The sequence below is a fragment of the Balearica regulorum genome, chromosome 3 (assembly GCF_011004875.1).
Source record: "Balearica regulorum gibbericeps isolate bBalReg1 chromosome 3, bBalReg1.pri, whole genome shotgun sequence".
In the NCBI taxonomy this organism is placed as follows: Eukaryota; Metazoa; Chordata; class Aves; order Gruiformes; family Gruidae; genus Balearica; species Balearica regulorum.
In genome coordinates, this window is record NC_046186.1 from 22,967,935 (window position 1) to 22,989,095 (window position 21,161).

At 38.5% G+C, this 21,161-nt stretch overlaps 1 protein-coding gene across 23 annotated transcripts in view; it reads left to right on the forward strand.

Annotated features, from left to right (window-relative positions):
- The window catches only part of DLGAP2 (DLG associated protein 2), a 466,376-nt gene that overhangs the window by 247,851 nt on the left and 197,364 nt on the right, over window positions 1-21,161 (forward strand). The gene's annotated exons all lie outside the window — the stretch shown is intronic.

Consider the following 21,161-nt stretch of genomic DNA (forward strand, 5'->3'; position numbering starts at 1 on the left):
TTTATATCTTTTGATGGCCTTTTAGAGGTGTTTTTTTTTTTCTTTCAGTTTCCTGTTGCATCATGTTGTATTTACCAGTATACCCTGCTTTGTTTAAGCTTCATTGTTCTCTCGTAAACAAAACTATATTTATTCTTGCAGAAATTTTACATGTATAGTGAAACTCATGGGAGTCATGGTTTTTTAGCTTGTGATGGTTGTTCTGAATCTGGTTCTGGATCAACAGGAATTTTTCCCTGTTAAGGTATACTATATGGTTATGTGAAAAAAATTTAGAGCCTGATTCTTGGGCTGGATGTCCATATAATAATTAAGAGTAATCAGTATCATGCTGAAGGTCTCAGCTTGTCCAAACTGTCTGGACATCAAAGCAGAACTCTTATTATTCATAAGTGGCGTGGAAGCATATGGGGCAGACTGATTCAACTTTGTGATAAAATTGTTGTCCTGATTATCTCAGGAACTTAGGTAATGTCAAAGATGAAATCCACAACCTCTTCATAGTTTAAGGTGATGGGTTTCACAGTCCATATTGTAGTGGTTCCTCCAATAACAGCCTTGACAGCAGAGGTTTTCAGACAAAGTTACCATTATATTCCTCCCAGTCAATAATTCTCCAGTTGTTTAAATATATATTGTTAATTAAACATTTGAAAAGCTGCAGCTACTAAGTTGACATCTCCAGCTATAATGGATTCATCCCAATGATTCAAATAAATTAAAAGCTTGAGGTGGCTTCATCAGTGGTTATTAGTTTAGAAACCTCTGATATTAAAAGTGTCATATATTACTTGATCATACTTGATTCATCTGTAGTGGTCAATATCCAATGACAGATTCAAACAGATGACATCAAGAAGAAAAGTTAAGTAATTTAGTCCAGTCTCTGAGCTCTGTCAAGATCAACTACATCTAAACAAGCTGGACCAGCAATATATCTGTACTTAAAAACTTCCAAATAAATGATTTGGTAATATCTCTAATTTCTTTCACCCTAGCAACTGAAAAGTTTCTGGCTATGCAGCTTTAATAGTATTTTTTGCAAATTATATTGGTTTCTTCTCTGCTCAACAGTGGCCACTGAGGAAGGCAGATCACCCTTTTGTTTATAACACATTTGTGCATGTTGGAAGAATATTACTCAGTCTACTCATCTTTAAACTAATCTAATTCTATTGCTTGAACCTTTGCTCACAGGTTATATTTTCTATTCTTTTTTCTAATCTCTTTTACTGTTCCCTGCAATTTTCTTCATTTTACCTCCATCTTCCTTAAAGTGTTGTTGTGAAAAGAGGACACTGCATTACTTGGAGCTCACTGGTGCTGAATTGAGCACAATTATTGCATCTTTATCTGCTCAGCTGCTGCTTAGCCTTTTACTCCGTGTGTTATGTATTTGATTGCTTTTTTCTGGGTATAACTCTTTGCGCTACTGAATTCCAGCCAGCTGCTGAAATTTCAACCCCTAGTCTAAAAAGAATTTTTATTCCATCCTCCAGTGTGCTTAGGACCTCTCTGCCCTTAGTCTAACAATCAAATTTGGTCTTGTCTTTGCCATTGCTAGTGGAACAGATGAAAATACTTGGTAGGTCTCAGCCCTTACAGTCCCCGATATAGTCCCACTTGAAATCCTCTTCCACTTTGACAGCAAATCATTGATAATTGTTCACTGAAAGCAATTTCTCAACTGGTTGTCCACCCACCTGATGGTGATTATATCTCCTGCCTTTGCTTATTTATGAGAATATTATATGGAATTGTGTCATAAGCTTTAATTAAAAGTCAGGATATATCATATCTACAACTTCCCCTTTATCCAGTTAGCTTGTCAAAGACGAAAAGTAGACTGGCTTGACATGATTTCTTTTTGACAGATGCATGTAGGTTGTTTTACTATCTTACCTTCTAGGAACTCACAGATATAATTTTTAATACTTAACTCTAAAGTTATTAATGTGACTAGGTGGTTTTCTGTTAGCCCTGAGAAGTTTTTGCTGGTTTGTTGGTTTTTTTTCCCTTCTGGATAAACACTTGCTAAACACTTTCTAATATTCAGAATTCCAATAGATAATTTCCTAAAAAATCCAAAGTGAATATATTCAATCTCTGCTCCAATGCTCACATTTGACTGATCTGCATCTTTTTTAGCATGCTTTCTTCATCAGTGCATTTTAATATCCTTGTTAAATTAATTCTATTAAGTGGGTCTTCACAATTTGTCTTTCACATGAAGATTTAGGAAAAAGGCAATGAATAGGTTATCCTTCTTTTTTATAATCTGTGATTTGGTATCCATTCTCTTTATCATTCTTTTATTTTCATCATTTGATTATAGTTATGGGCTCTTTCTGCTGTTGCTGTCTCTTCCTTGTTCCAAGACAACTTTTTTTTTTTTTGCACTCGTCTTTTTTATTTCTGTCATATGAACATATAAACTATTCCTTTATCCTCAGTGATATGTGCTCATTATCATATGTTTCTATGATTCCTTTTCTGCTTTCAGATCATTAAAGAGCTCCTGACTCAGCTAGAAAGATCTCCAACTTTGCTTCCTCTATTTCCTTCATATATATATAATTTGTCTTTGTGCATTTGATAACAAAAAATGCAGTCTTGCTAATGGGAATATTTTTGAACTACATGCTCAGATTAGTTGAAATGTGGCTTACTGTGTTTCTGCACTTACTAAGATGTATTCTTTGAATAAGCTACTAAATATACTACTTTGTTTTTTCAGACTAAGAAAAGGCAAGACAGATATTTAAGTGCACACACAAAGATGAAAAACATCTCATGGCATTGATGACAGCAGAAACAGCAAAAGATTCAGCTTTCAGCAAACTAAGTCACTTAGATTACCAAGTTCTTAATTGTTTGAGCTTTTCTGTAGCTGTTCACAAGATCAGTCAGCTCTTCTGCACTTGATCTTTTGATTTAGATAGTATCAAGAGTGGCATAGTGAACCGGATTACATTTTGTTTTCCCAAATGTTAAGGCTAAGTCTCAAGAGGAATTGGAAGATATTGCCTCTCAAAGAGACAGATGCTGTCAATCACATTATCAGTTACAACCATCCTTTATGCAAGATAGCAGTTCTTGGCAATCGCAGAGCCTGGAATTCGGTAGGAACCAGCACCTGGGAGATGTTGCCTTCATCAGTGCCTCTGATGATACTGTCACTCCTAGTTCTTGATCCTATATTAGCCCTGCTTTATAGCACTACCTATCTGCCTCTACTGTCTCCAGCATCTCTATCTGAGCTTGCTTACACCAACTTAGATTTTCTTTTTAAGAGACACGAGGTTTTTGAAGTCCATTATCCTTATTTATTTTACTCAACCTTCCAATTAATTCAAATATTAGCTCTAATAGCTGTTTTCTCAATTAATTTTCTCCCTCTAGATTCTCAATCAATTCCTCACTATTAATTAAACTTAAATCTGACATAGCTGCCCACTGGATCAATAAAGGAAAGCCTTGTCCATCCTCATTTTCTTCTCAGACCTTATATTACGACATTGAATAAACTGGACTCTTCCTTCTTCCTGAATTCAGAGGAAACATACTTGTTATGGAGTATAACACTTCCTGCTTTTTGCCTGCCCTTACAAAATTAATCATACCACTCGAGTCAATATTGCAATTCCGGGATTTGTCTCACAAAGAAATGTTGAAAACAATCTTTCTGTAACTTTGGTTGTTTAGTAGGACAGATAAAACATTCTGTCTCAAGAGAAAATGATTTCACGAGGAATTCCAGAGTAGAAGTGTGTATACCAGGGTCTAGTAGAGCTTTAAAATACAGGCAGCAACTTGCTTGAGTCAGGAAATAATTTGAAAGCTACAGAGTGTGGGCACCAGTCATTTTTTAGTCATCCGAAACAGTTTCTCCTTTATAGGAAAAATGTTATCATTCAGCAGCAGACACCAATACACTTTAGTTGAGAATTTTTACCAGATAGTGTTATATGGGTTTCCAAAGCTTTATATAATATCTCCCCATTTATCATGATGCTGTTTGCAAATTCAGTAAAGTCAGAAAGCATCACTACTGTATTGCATGTTAATTTATTCTTATTCTTTCATACTCTTTTTTGAGAGTTAATCAAGACAAAGTGTGACTATCCCTACTCTGATTTCCTAGTTTCGTTACGTTCAGTCTACTCTTGTTTCCACAAGTGACAAATGTTTACACTGGATGTGAAAGACAACATGCATATGTTTCTTCATAACAAATTCTCAATAGGTTTTGATTCTGCTAGCCTTAATCTTTTACAGACTCATTCACATAGATTAGGAACCTCTTTGACTCTACTTATGCGAGTGCAATATATATAAAGGGAGATGAATAATCTAAATAATTTTCAAAAGCAAGAGGGAATAATGTTAGTGATTTCAATGCTTGAAGAGGGAAAAGTGTTCTAACCATTAGGGGTCTGCTAAATCACTCTGGGAAAAACACTGGGAAAACCCCAAATTCTGGGAAAATCGCCTGCGTCTTTCAGTTCCTAGATGATGGTTTTTTACCATCCTTTCTACAAAGGGTCACAAATGCAGTGTTTCTTCTTTTCTGAGACCCAGCTTGAGGCAATGGGGTCTGCTGTGGAGGAACGCTGAGCCTTCTCAGCTGGAGCAGAGGGCACTGGGAAGGCTGCTTCAAGTATCAGATGGGATACATAAAAAACAATTCTCTGAAAGATTTGGTCCTAGGCAGTTCAGAATGGACATTCAATGTTAGTTGAAACTTTTGACTTTTTTCTCAGTATTCCTCAGTTCTTCATGGATAAAATGGGGCATAAAAAAAAAGAAATCAGTTTGTGAAATGCTCTTAAACTCTGGAGTTGAATAATCTGTGAGACTAATAATAACTACAGATGTTTGACTGCTCATTGAGACAACAGAGGATTGTATAGATGCATGTTAAGTGATCACCCACCATCATGAGTTCTCAGTGAAGCCAGAACCCTGTGGAAAATAGAATCGGGTCATGTAATTAAGGCCAGTAAAGCTAGGGTGGCAAACTGAAGTACACCAGAAAACTTTAATTCTTGCACTCCCTAACTATTGAAAGGCTCACTTATGAAAATAATGTTCTTTAATGCATTTTTTTGTGTGTGTGGATAATAAATATTTGCAGCTGGTTGGTGGTTGTTTGTGATGGAAAGTCTGATTAATTGTCACACTGCCTACTGTTTTTTAATGGAAATAGGCTTTTTTTAATTATTTTTACTTGTTATGTGGAATGGTATCTTTTAGTACCTTTCCAGAATATCAAGCAGCTTGTCCTAATTTTCACTGTGAGCAACAGATTCTGTCCAAAGGAAAAAAAAAAAAAAGCAAACCACAACACAGCTGATATTTCAGTAGGAGCTGCAAGCAGCAGCTCTAGGCTGTGCACACATACTTGAGCCTGAACACTCCAGTTTATTAACCTAGGAATAAATATAAACTTACCTCCAAAGAAAATGCTGAATATGGAAAGGCATGTCTTCCCTCCTTGCCCTCTCTATAGAGAGCTGTTGCCAGCGCTTGTGCCAGCTTAGGAAGTTTGGCAGATGGTTGACAACGTACAGCTGCCTGAACCACAGGACTATGTAGAGGAAGGTGAGATCCTCTCTACCACTTCAGTTAGGAGCATAGGCTGTTTCCTTGGCATCTGTTTACTCTGTGGAGGAACCATGCACACCGTAATCAAAAAGAGAGAAAGCTGGGAGAGGAGACTATGGAAAACCTGCCAAAATGAAATAGTAGGACCAAGAAATGTTTTCACAGCAACCTCACCATGGTATGTAGTACAAACTTAAGCACAAGTAGGTAGTTGAGCATATAATAGAAAAGAAACTCACAACAGAGCATGTGGGCAAGTTTCAAGGGTATGCTTCAGAGAGCACACTTCATTGTGTCTGTCTCTTGCTTCTGACAGACTGAACGTCCCTCTTCTCATAGCCATGTCTGAAATACTCTGCAAGACTGAAATACAGAAGTTGGGTGCAGTGAAACCAACTGCTCCCTCCCACAAAGCAGTGCAGAAAAGCCATCAGCAAGTTCTTATGAAACTTCATGTTAGAAATACATTTCCTACTGGACTGCGTGGGAGGGATGAGTAATAGCCTCTCGTGTTTCACCTGTATACTCTTTTCCACCAGAATGGATACACAGTAATTTTCTGGAAGCTCAGCAGTAGACCACTTGCTTTGCAATTCATCAAAATTTATTTAAATAAGTGTTAACATTTATTTATGGTACTTCAGATCTGAAGTGTTGGTGTACTTGTGTGTAAATATTTACTAGAATTTTCATGTGTGTTTTAAAATATTTAAGATATGTCAAATGAGGAGAGGCTAGAAATTGTGGTTTCAGAACCTATGAATAGTATGTACTATGTTGGAAAAGCGTAATTTACTAAAAAAACATTTGGTGCAAAGTAGTTCAAGTGCTAAGATTGTCTGTCTTTATTACTATAACTCTGATAATCTGAAAAACAAAGTGAAGAATTGTTGAAAAGGGGACCCACATAGTTATACTCTTTCTGAAAAGAATTAGCTATGAAGGTCATGTTCCCTGAGGGAATCCCATCTCTCTCTCATGACTGATGGTTTCCCCTTTCAGATATTTTTTGCTTTCTTCTGTCTCATCACAGTAGATACTTCCACACTGTCCTCATTGTGCCTGATTATTTCCACCTTTGCATTGGCCTTTCTAGATAGGTAAGGTATTATCTCTCCCATATACCAAATGTGGTGCATCGAGTCTTACATTTCTGTTCCCCCAGACCTATCACAAAACTCTTCATCTGTTGGAGTCTTCTCTTTTTACCAGCTCTTGTTGCTGGTATTCAGAGCTCTCATCCTATTTGCCATGTAATCCAGCTTGATGCTTGCTAGCATTCACCCATGCCTACTCAGAGCAGAGATACATCCACACAGAAGTCAGATAAAACAGAATTAAACATGTATATAGAATAAATTGTGGTGATAGGGCACAGGGCATAGCCAGACAGGTGTACTGTACCATTGCCTGTTTCCAGCTGATTGACCCCTTTCATCCTCTCTACCCTCTATGTTCCCGCTCCTCTTCCTCCCTGAGCCACCGAGATGATACCTCCCTTTCTCCACCTTTAGTCCTTCCATTAGACACCTCATAATAAATTTCATACATGCCCACAATCTCTTTAAAATATCCCCCATGAAAGTTTTACACAGTCTCCAAAATGTTCTTCCCCCTGCATCCCACAGTGACTCTCAAACCCTTGTAGACAACCACCCCCTTCAGCATGGAAGGTGATCATACAAAGGTGTTCCTTTCATTGGGTTACCTTAGGGGGTTTCACCCCAGGACCATGACCTAACCGGTGGTCTTAGGGAGCAGCTGATTCAGTGAGCCACTTTTCACTGGTTGGGTTACTTGGGTTCCTGCACCTGGCATTGCTCCTCCAATTCTCACTGGGGTCTTTGTGTTTATGGTGATTAGCCTTTGATAAAATAACCTAACAAACACACTGAAAAAAGCCACATCCCATCCACAACATGTAAATAATGATGCTTCGTGGAAAAGTTATATTTTTTCATCCTTTGAAAGATGTTGTCAATACACTTCTAGTTTGGGATTTTTACTAAAATCTAGTACTAAAGACAAGCTTTCTAGCACAGAGGGGATTTTTCAGATGTGTTTTAACTGACAATGAAATATTAACAAAGAATGAAAGTATCAAGTGGAGCAAAGCTTTTTTTTTTTATATTCAAGCTATTAAAGGCAGCTCCTGAGGCAATGGGTTAAAAATGGTTAGAGCAGGACCAGTGTAGAATGAGAGCAGTATGATTATTAGTTACATATGTGTGTTAATACACACTTGTGCTATACTATCTCAAATCCATGTAGAACTGAGTTATCTGTGTCTGCTGTGATTGAATTCTAAACCTAATACATCTGTGAGAAACAAGAGGGGGGGTTTATTTGTTTGGTTGTTTTGGTTTTTCTATTTGTGCATTATATGGACAAATTTCTTTCAAAAGATTCAATTCTTACTGTATGTTATTCCTATGTATTCAGCACTCACACTTGACTTGTGAACTAATGCAAAAAGTGGTAGTGTCTTTCAGACATTTCTTTAGTTTATAGGAGAGGAATATCTACTCTAGAAAGCAACACTATTACTTTACAAACCATCCATCACAGGGAATGTTACCATAAGATACTCAATACAGAGATTCATAAACTGAAGCAGATGAAGATGAATTTTACTCCTGTTTATGGAAAAACATGAACTTATATCAATTTTACAGGATGGAGAAAGCATAAATCTGCATTGAAGAAAGGATAGTAAAAAGACCAAGTGTAGTAAAGAGGTAGGATTTATCTTTAGATGTGATGATGAGGTAGGCAACAGGTCAGTAAATTCAGAGGTGATAAACTTTTGGTTTTAGGATAAGCAATTTCTGAGCATTCAGGAAGTTGGGAAACAGGGAGGGAGAGATTCTGGAAAACTGTGGTGGATTAAAGAGAAAGAGTGAATGTGTAAGGATGAGTTCTGCAACGCTTTGGAGCCATTCAGTAGGTTTGTGTATGAGACACATGAAAGGAAAAAATTCAAAAAAATCAAAAGAACTCTAAAAATTCTGGTCTGAGACAAAGCATAGGTATGTGTACTGGTGTTCAGTGGGGAAGCAGGTGGAAGGAAGTCATCTCATTTAACATGAGGGTTTGCAATTTGGCTTTTTGTATGAGAATGAGTTGTACAAGGCAATCTTCATAATCAAGGGAGAGAAGTAAGAGTGTAATTCATCTGACCTCAGCTTTAAGATAAGGTAAAATGGTGACTTAGAATTGCCTATTTGTCATCACTGACTTTAAAAGAAACCTAGATTATGAAGATGGATACGATGTCTATATTAGATATCTATATTTGGTCAGTGAAACACTCTATTCCTCTCCATCCTGTCCTTCCTATGCTAATTTGCATTTATGTAGTTCACCTTTGTAACCGAAGGAGAAAAAGCATATGAGGCTAAGAGAATCAGTGCTGAAATTTTCTTGTCATTTCAGCTCTTTAATGAGGGTAGTTTGTATCAAAACTGAATCATATGTTATAGTGTCCAAAATTTTTATCCTCAGGGAAAAAAAAAAACCAAAAAAACCAAAAAAACCCCAAGGAAAGTAAAGGAGGAAAGCAAAACCATAATCTACTCATAAATGCATGGCCCGAATCCCACGTGAGAAGAGAACCCTTGCTGAGACACCTGCACCACAACCATTTCCCATTTTCCTTTCCATTTCTCAAGCAGGGAGCAGAGAGACAGTTCCAGGAATAATTAGGGCTCCTGGCAGCTGCTGTTTTGCTCGTGGGATAGGGTTAGAGCTAACCTAAAGAAATCAAGAAACCAAATATGGATTGTCAGTCCCTCTCCACTGTACTAAATAAAAAGTCTCTCTATCTATGCCAAACTAGGAGAGGATGTAATGTCTATAGATGAATACAAATACATGTTCAATGACATGTACAGCTTGCTGAAGACCTTTACATGCAGTATTATTCATATGTAATTACACAACAAGAGTGTTACGACAGACTGAAATTTAAGATGGGCAGTTAAAATGTTTTGTAGTAGTTATACTGATTTTCATTAGCTTTCCTTCTGAAACGGATGTCACAGCCTCTCAAGCAGAATACTTCCAGTCTCCATCTCCAAATTTTGTTTTCACTATGTCACATCTGCCTCCTGCTGTTCTTTCCTATTATTTCTTTTCTCACACCTTAATTTGAGAGTATGTGACACCACCGCCAGTGAAACGTGGGAGAATTAAAAGTGGCTGTGCTTGATGAGCCCAGTTGCTAAAAATATTACCCACTTAGGTACCCATGCTGCTACTTTTTCTTGTTATTAGCTTAAAGATATGTGGCTTTGCTGTCACTGTGGTGCAGTGTAATGAAGACAAAAGCTGGTCCTCCTGCCCCAGTTAAACAAAAGAGTGTTAGAGCTAGCCACTTTAGAGTGTTGTTACTGGGATGGCCAGCTTGGGATTCAGTGGAGATGCTTGGGACAGTGCGTGTGGAAATGGCTCCCCCTGCCAGACTTGTCTTCTCCCCTCTCTCTTGCACCATGTGCTGCACAGCACAATGTGGGGACAAGGACTGGAAAGGACCTCCTGACTGTGGAGCCCAGTACCCTGCGGTCACAGGCAACTGTGTCACATAAAGCAGAAACGGTGTGGAGTTAGGCTGCTACGCTGTGGTAGAGTCTGTCTCAAACCTGTTTAGTGAGATGTTCAGTGTTCAGGTGCTGACTGGAGGGAATGATGAGTAAGAGGCTAGAAAGGTGATAAATTTATTACTGGAGTATGTAGGAATAAGAAAGTAAGAGGCTGGAGTGGATGGACTTTGTGAAAAGCAATGAAAGTAGAAGAGCAACATACTGGAAAGGTTTGCCTTGGCAGAGAGCAAGGCATGGTGAATGTATATGCAAACCTTAAATGCTCTGAACAGATTCACCTTCGATCACTGTGGCAAACTGAAAGTTTGTAAATACATTCAATTACTGACAGTTTATGTCTGATTGTTCACCACTTGCAGAGAATTGGGAAATAGCATATTTATCAAATCTTTTTTGCACATGAAGTCACTATCATAGTTCTGTATTACTGTGAAGCTTTTGGTAATGTGAAATATGAGGATAGAAATCAGAATTGTACATTTCAAACACAGGACTCATCTGTTCCTTTTCATTATTCAGCTCAGATGCATCACACACACCCCCCAATCTAAAGATCATCAGTATAATGTATTTTTGCTGTTGGAGTTGTAGATTTTAATTCCTAATTTGATCATGAACTTAGAATATAAATACATGTTATGCAAAAAAAACCCAAAACTGGGCTTCCAAGTGGTTCAGTGTTAATGTTGTAATCACACAACCTTCTGCCCATGTTCTGTCTCGTTCACAAATGTTAAGTTCACTTGATACCATCCTTGAACCATCTGTTACGTCTTTCAGCTGTAAAACCAATGCAGTTACATTTTATCATTCGCTTGAGTACTTCTCTTAAAATTGGTAACACCTGTGTCTCCCTAAAATATGGATTTCCATTTTAAAGAAATAAATATTTAATTGATTTTTCCTTTTTTTCCTCCTGCCTTGCAAAGAGGTTTGAAATGTAGCGCTGCTTCTGTAAGAGTAATTTTAAACATGCCAATGTGAGCGTATTGGGAATAACTAGGTAGAAATATCACTAATGATCAAACAAGTGTTTAATCCCGGTTGGGGCATATCAGTGTAGGAAATGTGTCTAAATGCTAAAAAAAAACCCAAATCTGAAGTGTGATACTACAAATATATTTTTTTATATGATGTGAGCTATTTATTTCCAAATTGCTTGTCACTGATTTTATTATGAATTTGTTGTTTTCAAAATGCCAGAATGTTGAAAGGTGATGGAGTAAGAGAAAATACTTGAGGTCAAGGAGGCAGTAGTGTTCATAGTGGCTCTCTTTTATTTACAGAACATATGAATTTGGACTCAGTTTTTCTATTTCTATGTCTGCTGCTTAAATCTACATAGGAAAACATCAATAACATTCATACTGTAATGAGTCTGTCAAAACAGAACATACAGTGTGAGGTACAGGATTTGGGCTGGTTCCCTGCTTGTGGGTGGCCTTATCCAAGTTTTTCATCAGGTACATTACTTAGTCTCTTTGTCTTTACATTAAGAGCAGTTGTCTACAGCCATATACATAGTAAACCATTCATCTGGATTCTGTGTGGCGTGCAAATCCCGTGCATGGAAGTTGTATCAGATGCTCTAAGTTTAATCCCTCCCTCTTCACTTTACACCTCTCGTCTCTGAAGTACTTCTAGCCATTGCAGGGTCTGAAGAAAGACAACAGCCGGAAACAACCTCATGATTTTCAGGCCCTGACTTCTAATTATTCTCTATTTTGTTTCCCATAGAGATGTAGGATTGATTCCTAGAAGGCTCCATAACTCACATAAACAGCACCAAGAAGTCGAATGCTATGACAACGTGCTGTAGCAACGTTGTAAAGCAACGCTGTAGCAAATGTAAATGTCCAGTTCAGCTTTAAACTTTCACAAACATTTCCATGAAAACCCAATATTTTAAGTTTGTCACATACTTGTCAGGTAGCTGTCCCTCCTATGGAAAAATCTTAAAGTAGCAATATTTTATTTCCAAAAAGCCAAGTTTAGAAACAAAAGTATTGTGGAAATAACTGAGCTGCAGAGTAGTCTGCACGAAAGAGCCTGTGGGCTGTGAACCAAGTATGCTGAGCTTGTGTGACTGTTTGCCTGTCTAATGAACCTGACCCCATTACTGTCATGGGTAAATACCTCCTAGCATCCCCAAGAGAAATTTTCCTCACTTTCCAAAGGGAAAATGTAGGGACAATAAGAAAAAGTCTCCCATAGCTACATTTAAACTTTCAAGCTCAGAGGTTGGATGCAGTCGTGCCTTTTTCTCCCTCCTTTTTCTAACTGTCTGGGTGCCCTGGTTTCCAGGGCAAGGACACCCAGGTTTGTGACATGGTAACAAGCCACAGGATGCTTCGGCCAAGTGTCTGTTCTGGATGATTAGAGATCAGGAGCTCGGAGGGCATTATGTAGTGCGTTCACTATTCAGTTTGCATGCAGCCAAAGTCACTTTTCCTAATATTTATTAATTAGTCTTAAAAAAAATCTTAAAACTTACTAAGATTTGAAAACTTTGAAGAGTCTGGATTTCAGACTATTATCCTGTCTCCTGGTATATAATCTTAAATGCAAGATATTAATAAATTATGCTGTCTCTTGGCTACTTAGCCACCAAATTTGTGTTGGCTTTATTTATTTATTTTTAAACTAATGTAAGGGAGGCTAATATTTCAGATAATGTAAAATGTATGAGGCTTTAGAGAGGTTAAGTTTTTAAGCAGCTTTCATGGCCTTAGATCATTTTAATGCTGTCTCATTCAAAGAAAGAAATAAATCCTGGAAAGAGTTTGAACCAATAACTAAGAGACTGAAGGTGACACCATAAAAGAAAAATATTATGGAGACCAGGACCTGCTCTGGTTAATGTGCTCTGCCTGAGCAACACTTACCTCTTTCAAGCATGTATCTCTCATGCTCAACACAGCACTCCCAGTTTTTACTGAAAAAAACCCTTCTGTTAGAAACTTGATGAAGGATATACTCCTCTCTAAAGATCACCTGCGTTATCACTCTTAAGCTTCTAAATGTTGAGTGAAGTTCTGGTCCTGCTGAAGGCAATAGGACTTCTACTGTTGGCTCAAATGCCTATTTTGAAAAATGCTTTACTTTTTGCACAGGTGATCAAAGTTTTGGAACTGAGACTGACAAGGTAACAGCATTGCTGGAACATTTGTTCTATAGCCTTTGGAAGAATGAAGACTTAAAATTGTTTCTTTTAGAATTCAAAACAATAGAAAGTGTATTTGCAAATATATATTATCAAACAATATGTTTTTCACCAAAGAAGCCTGGAAAATGTCAAACCCAGACTGTGAATTTTTTAAAATGAGGATGTAAAAATAAGAACTAGATTGGAAGGTACTTTACAACCTCAATTATAGCAGATTCTGCCATTGCAAACACTATAATTTTTTGTGGAAATTTCATTCTACTGCTTCCTGTTCTGAAGATATTTTAAGAACAGTCTAGCTAGTTTGTCAGTTTTTGTCTCTTGTGGTACGGGAGTGCTGCACTAGACAAGGCTCTTATGACCGAACTGGCCATTCATTGAGACCTTGACTTAACAGTGTGGCATTCCACAAGTGTCTGTGCAGTTTACAGTGCATTACAGACTACTCTTGCAATTGGCTGTTGCTTGCTTGTCCTGACGGACTGGAGGAGTAATGCAATGAGGTAAAAAAAGAAAAAAAAAAATAAAAAATAAGGTAACATTTAATTTATGTAATCAATGAGCCATTAATAAATTGTTAAGTTTCTACTTACAGAAAGATTGTATGGCCTGTGATAACTTTTTCACATATCCTACCTGAAACGGACTCTGCAGGCTCAGAATTGCATTAGGTAATCACTCTTGTGATCACCTTTCTGTTATCTTTGTTCATTGTTTTACAATATCACAATTGTAATCCAAACAACAGGAGGTGTGTCATGGTTTAACCCCAGCCAGTAACTAAGCACCATGCAGCCACTTGCTCACCCATTCCCCCGCCCAAAGTGGACATAAAAGTTTTGATTGGACAGGGCCAGCTCGATTGGTATACCTTCTAGTGTTGACTAGCCAGGTGGCCTTTGCTAAATGTGTATCCCAGTCTTTGAGGGTCCCACCACCCGTTGCTCTCAGTGTAGTCTTTAGCAGCCCTTCGTATCATTAGATTTTCCCAGAGGCTGGTGCACAACAGGGGATGTGATACGCCCACTCAATGCCATGCTCTTTGGCCCAGGTGCCTATGAGGTTGTTTCAGAAATGACTCCCATTGTCTGACTCAATTCTTTCATGGGTGCCATGTTACCACAGGACTTGCTTTTCAAGCCCCAGGATAGTGTTCCAGGCAGTGGCATGGGGCACAGGGTATGTTTCCAGCCATCTGATGGTTGCTTCCACCATTGTAAGTACATAGTGGTTGCCTTGGCGGGTTTGTGGGAGTGTGATGTAGTCAATATCTGCCAGGCTTCCCCATATTTATATTTCAGCCATTGTCCTCCATACTAGACAGGCTTTGCCCGCTTGGCTTGCTTGATTGCAGCACATGTTTCATGTTCAGGGATAACCTGTGCAACAGTATCCATGGTCAAGTCCACTCCTCGATCATGAACCCATCTATATGTCGCATCTCTTCCTTGATGACCTGAGGTGTCATGGGCCCATCGAGCTATAAATAATTCACCTTTATGTTGCCAGAGGCACCTGAGCCACTTCAGTCTTAGCAGCTTGATCTACCTGCTGGTTGTTCTGATGATCCTCAGTGGCCTGAATTTTGGGTATGTATGTGGGCATCTACGTGATGTACTTTTACAACCAGCTTCTCTAGCCGGGCAGCAATATCTCGCCACAATGGGGCAGCCCAGATGGGTTTGCCTCTGTGCTGCCAGTTGCTCCACTTCCACTGCGGTAACCACCCCCGAAGGGCATTTCCCACCATCCATGAGTCAGTATAGAGGTAGAGCATCGGCCACTTCTTTCATTCAGCAATGTCTAAAGCTATTTGGATGGCTTTCACCTCTGCAAACTGACTCAATTCACCTTGTCATTCAGCAGCTTCTGCAATTCATTGTGCAGGACTCCATACAGCAGCCTTCCACCTTCACTGTTTTCCCACAATGCAACAGGACCCATCAGTAAACAGGCCATATTGCTTCTCATTTTTTAGTAGTTTATTATATGGTGGAGCCTCTTCAGCACACATCGCTTCCTACTCTGGGGAACTGCCCACTGGAAACTGGAGCAGCAATTTTCTGGAAGAATCCCCCTTTGAAATTGTTTTTCCTTGCAATTCCTGTACCCACGCGTCTAGGGTGAAGGTAGGTTTTCCGTCCCACTTCCTCATGTCCTCTCCGTGGTCATGCAGGTAAAACAACAGGGTGCCTTGAGCTGTGTACCCCCTATATCCTCTCTCTTGAGCAGAGGAACTCTTGCTGCTAACAGCTGAGGTACTGGTCCGTACAAATGGGGAATCAGACATATCCTCTTTGAGTCGCTGGACCTCCAAGGACAGTTTCTCAAACAGGTTTTTGGATTTTTTGAACAGTCTTTCCACAACTCTAACAACTCTGTGAGCAAATAAAACAACATTGTGACCAGTGCACTAGTGCCGATTAAATTAATATAATGCATGCTTATAACAAATTTATTTTAACACGCTCTGGTCAGATCTGTTGTTATCTCAACCCTTTGTGCCCCATATTGGGTGCCAGAAAGGATTGTTGTGGTTTAGCCCCAGCCAGTAACTGAGCACCATGCAGCGGCTCGCTCACACCTCCCCTGCCAAGGGGATGGGGAGGAGAATGCAAAAAAAACCAACCTCGTGGGTTGAGATAAAGACGTTTAATAGGATAACAAAGGAAGAAAAATAATAGTAATAGTTATAACAATAATAATAACAACAACAATAATAGCAATAATACAAGTGATGCACAAATGCAATTACTCACTGCGTGCGAAAGGAAAACAAAACAATTCAATGCCCAGTCTGTTTCCGAGCAGCGATCCCGCCTCCCAGCCAGCTTCCCCAGTTCTATCCGGAGCATGACGTTCTATGGCAGGGAATGTCCCTTTGGCCAGTCTGGGTCAGCTGTCCTGGCTGTGCTCTCCCAGCTTCTTCTGCACCTGGCAGGGCACAGTGAGAAGCTGAAAAGTCCTTGACTTAGTGTAGGCACTACAACTACCTAGCAATGACTAGAAACATCAGTGTGTTATCAATATTCTCATACTAAAACCAAAACACAGCACTATACCAGACACTAGAAAGAAAATTAACTCCATCTCAGCCAAAACCAGGACAAGGTGATAAATTCCAAAGGATAAATAGTCTTTTAATTTCTGCTTGTGCAGTGCCCAACACAGGACATCAAATAAAAATCAAACAATCGATGTTAATAAAGATTGATAAAACATCCCAACATTCCATCAGCAGTATCCTGTGCTGGCATATATTTTCAAAATTTTCTCTTTGTATTCCCTTTTCCAATTACAAAGCAAAAGATAAAAGGCATGATAGTGAAATATGGTAGGACCTAGAAAACTGCTGGGAAAAATTACTGCTTTATTTCTAAAATGTGAAACCTTTAATAAACAGGAAATGGTATTGTGGGGCACATTCCAAGAACTGGAGAGATGTAGATAAAACCTGAATATTTGAGAGAGAGACTGAAAGGAAAACAAATGTCTTTGAATATAGTTCTAAAATATGTTTGTAAGGCACTATGTGTATACCGAATAGCTAAGAACTTGTATTTATTAAGGACTTTTTCACGAAGGTCACCTTGCTGTGTTATTTGCATAGCATTCAGATGTAAGTGTTCAGGGAATATACTACATTATAGTACCTGATGCATAAATGTTTGCTTTTTACGTCCTTTATCATTCCACTGATGGTATCAATGTAGTAAAACTGGCTAGCTACCTTTGTAAGGAAGTTTAAAAGTAAGGCTGGAAATCTGCTCTGATGTAAGAATGATAGGACTCCTGGCTGGAGTGCAATCATTGCATGTTTTCTCAGGGACTTACATGGATGAAGGACTTCATACCAAGTTTTTGCAGTCATTCTAAATGCATTCAGTTTTGGAGCAGAGAGAAGGGGCTTCACCGAGGTATCCGAACTGCTGTTAGGTGCTTTGCTGCCAATGAGGATTGATGGCTCTGATTCATATAGCTGGGAAGTATATATGATATGACAGATTTTTATTTTTTTTTTTAAATATAGATATAGACCCAAACAAAATTCTGTGAGTCAGGTGAAATCTAGATTTTTTTTTCCTTGAACAGTCAGTACTCTGTCCAGGATACTGTGAATAATTTCCAGGTTTTGCTGCTTGCTTTTTAAATTAGAGGCATATTTTGGTATAATATCATTAAACAGAATGAAAAGTTAATTAATGTTATTGAATTAAATTTGTATATATTCATTAAATACTAGTTTTCAGCATAGATTTTGCAAAGTATTTCATGTAGCTCTGAAGTCTGATCATAGTTCTCTTACCAGCTCTTTGTAATTTACTAGAAGGAGAGCTAATAGGTTACTGTCAGGATTTGAGCCCAGTTCCAAAATGTAGTGATTTGTGGATTGTCTTGTAATTACAAATACTAATATTGCTGGTAGGATTAATGCCTGGCTGTGTGGCAATTCCCTGGTTCATTGTTCTGACATTTATAGACCTAGTATTTCTTTGTACACCTGTACTGTGTCCCTAGTGAGTTTATGAACTGCACAGCTGCTCTTGTGTGCTGTTAACAAGTCTCTTACGGAGTTTTCCGTTGTATGGAGGATTGCTGGATTTTGATCAGTGAATTTTTCTCATCAGTGTTGAGGACTAATTGACTATTTTGTTGCTAGCTGTATGCAGCCCTTATCTCAAACAACAACATTGTTCCTTTGTTTAGTTTGTTTATTTTTAAATTATTTTTGAAGAGTTCATCCTTGTTTTTGTTCCAAAGAATAACTTTTGTTAAGTGACAATGTTATGTTTAGTAAATATGATTATTCATCATCGTTGCTCAGTCCGTATTTTGTGGTAGATGATGTTCCAATCACAGCATGTGTCCTGTGTCCTGTGTGGCTGCCAGCTGCAGTACAATTTTTTCCCCTTTTATTTAAACAATTTTGATCTTCCCTGGCGATTAGTTTTGCAACAAATGCATGGCATTATGCCACTTTGGCATAGCCCAGGGTTTCTCATGATTCATGTTTAGAGCAGAGAACTCCAGGGTTTTCTACTGTGTAAGCAGTACAACTCTTCTATGCAGTTTCATGACATGAACTTTGTTACTACCCTATGTATGTCTGCATCCAGACCTCCTTGCAGTTATATTTCAGATCTTGCAGAAGGAGACAAGATATCAAGAGAATTGGAAAAAAACAATCACAGTGCTTGACTGTAAATAGAACAAAGAGAACAATCTGGCAATTGTTGTCAGTTAACATCAATCCTCAGAAAAATTCTAGAGCAAAAAGTCAAATAGAGTAGAGGAGCAAAGCACTAGCTGTCATGTAGCTTATATTTGATGCAGTAGACTGTCTAGGATACTTTTATTAACAACCTAGATGATGGAATAGAGAGTGAGTTTATTGTATCTTCATATGATCCAAAAACTGAGACAGCTCATACACGGGAGGATGGGATCAGAATTCAAAATTATAATGACAAAGGGGAAAAATACGTGAAAATATAAAGCAGGAATTATTTACTGCAGTGATTCAAAATGAGGACAGCTGCTTTGGTAGCAATTTTTCAGAAAAAGCTGAGCATGAGCCCACAGTGTTATGAAAAAAGCAAGCACAAAGCTAAAGTACAGCCAGCAAGATGTGTGAAGTAATCCCGTACTCAGGATTTAATGAGGCCTCTGGTAGGCTAGCCAGCTAGAAAACTGCAGGTTGGGGCATTGTACTTCAAGAACTATATGGTCCAGTGGAAATAGTCCAGAAGAAATGAATGAGATGGATTACAGCTCTGGAAAATTTGACCTATTTCGCTATTGGAAAACACTTTAAAATGGCAAAGTCAATGACGAACTGTCATAGATTTCTTGGTAAGTGATGGAACCTCCACCACTGGAGGTTTTTAAGAACTGGTTATACAAACAGCTCTTAGAAAAAACATAGATATAATTTATCGTACCTAGGGGGTAAGTAGATAAACTAGATGACCTTCCATGTTTCCTTTAAGCCTTATTTTTCTATTATTCTGTGATTATTAAAGTGTAAGTTCGCAATTTTGATCACAGCTGAATTAGACACCAAATAAGTGGTTAATATTTCTTCATGGATCATTATTTATACAGAGGTTGGCAAAAAAAGTCAGGGAGCAGGAGGCTGGCTGATTTTTCAGGGCCAGGGAGCCAGAGTGACCCAGCGCAGGTTGTCCCCTCATCTCTGGGGCAGTTGCAGACAGGCTGAACACAGACAAGGCAAGCAATGAACTAGGTCCAGGGTCTGCTTGGAGGCTTCGGCTTGGAGCAAAAGGAGACATGGCCAGAAACAGGGCTGGAGATAAGGCTATAACATGGGTTCAAAGTCCATCCAGGAGCCAGGTCCAAAGACAGGACTGCAGACAAGCTGCAGCCTTTGTCTAAGGGGCCCATTGAGGAGATGAGCTACCAAAAGCACAGGGCTCAGGACCATCAAGGAGACAGGATCGAAGACACCCACACACCTACAGCATTGCTCAGGCAGGAACTGAGGGCTCTGAAGTGAGCTGAAATGGGGCTTCTCCTAGGCAGCGGATAGGGCAAGGCTTCATGGGATGCTGTGCAGGCTATTGAGGGCTGCTAGTGCCCTCAGGAGCCTGAAAAAAATGGTTTTAAAGGAGTGTGCATGATTTCCATTTGTTCTTTCGAGGAACCTTGGCTTGATAAACACAAAGGTGCATTGTAATTATCATACAACCTCTTTTCTTCAGAAACTGGGGGTTTGAATTGCAAGCATGCAACTCTGCATTGTGTTCGTAGTGATTTTTATTTTTTGTAAATTAAGTTATGAATTTAGGAATATTGTACTAAAACTAAATAAGCAATAATGAATGTTGAGAATTTTAGTTTGGCTTGGACAGTTTTGGCAAGCCTAGTATAGTTATCTTGGTGGAGTTGTCAATATTGCTGATGTTGAGATACTAGCTAGTATCTGTGACAGACACTGGTGGAGAAACTAAAACTCTTCATTGTCTTCTAAGCAAGTCACTCTTATAGCTTCCTCTTATCATCCGTCTTTGATCATGCTTATACCTCTATCAAGGACCATGCTCTTGTCTAATTTTACTACTTACTTTGAAGATATAGGTTCTACCATTTTTCCCCATATTAACAAATAAGTTTGAGAAATAAAGGAAAAAACTAATTTAAAAGCAGCAGAATCAGGACCTTGGAGTAATTTAACTGACAGAACCTCACATCAACTGGAACTGAATCTATTCTCGATGTTTTTGAACCCTTAAAAACAAGATATTATATTATTTTTCTCATTTACTACTGAACCCATGCTTTCCATTCACTACAGTGGTGGTCTTTGAATTTTCTTGCTCTAAATTTAGACTAAATATTTAAGATGAATATAAAAGTTTTCTGTTGGATGGTTTGTATTCAGCTTGAACTACTTGGTGTCACCTTAACGATAAAACTGGGATAGTGTAACAGGTGCTTATTGTCTTGTTCTTCCTCATTGTTTTTCAGATGTTATGTTTTGGCATATGTTAGTGACTGTCAAGGGGACGTTATTGATCTCCTGAGACATCTGCTCCACTGACATTAATTTGGCTATTCTTTCGTGAAAGATGAGCTCCTTATGACTTCCCATTCCTAGCACAGTAATATTGACCAGGTCTTTGCAGCTGTAAATTAACATTATTTAAACTGCACCTCTAAATTATACAGTTTTTGTTTGTTTCTAAATGAGTGCCATTCTTTTTGTTGGAATTATCACATCATAAACTATCTACGGAATAAAAATCTAAAGATTGAAACAGTTAATT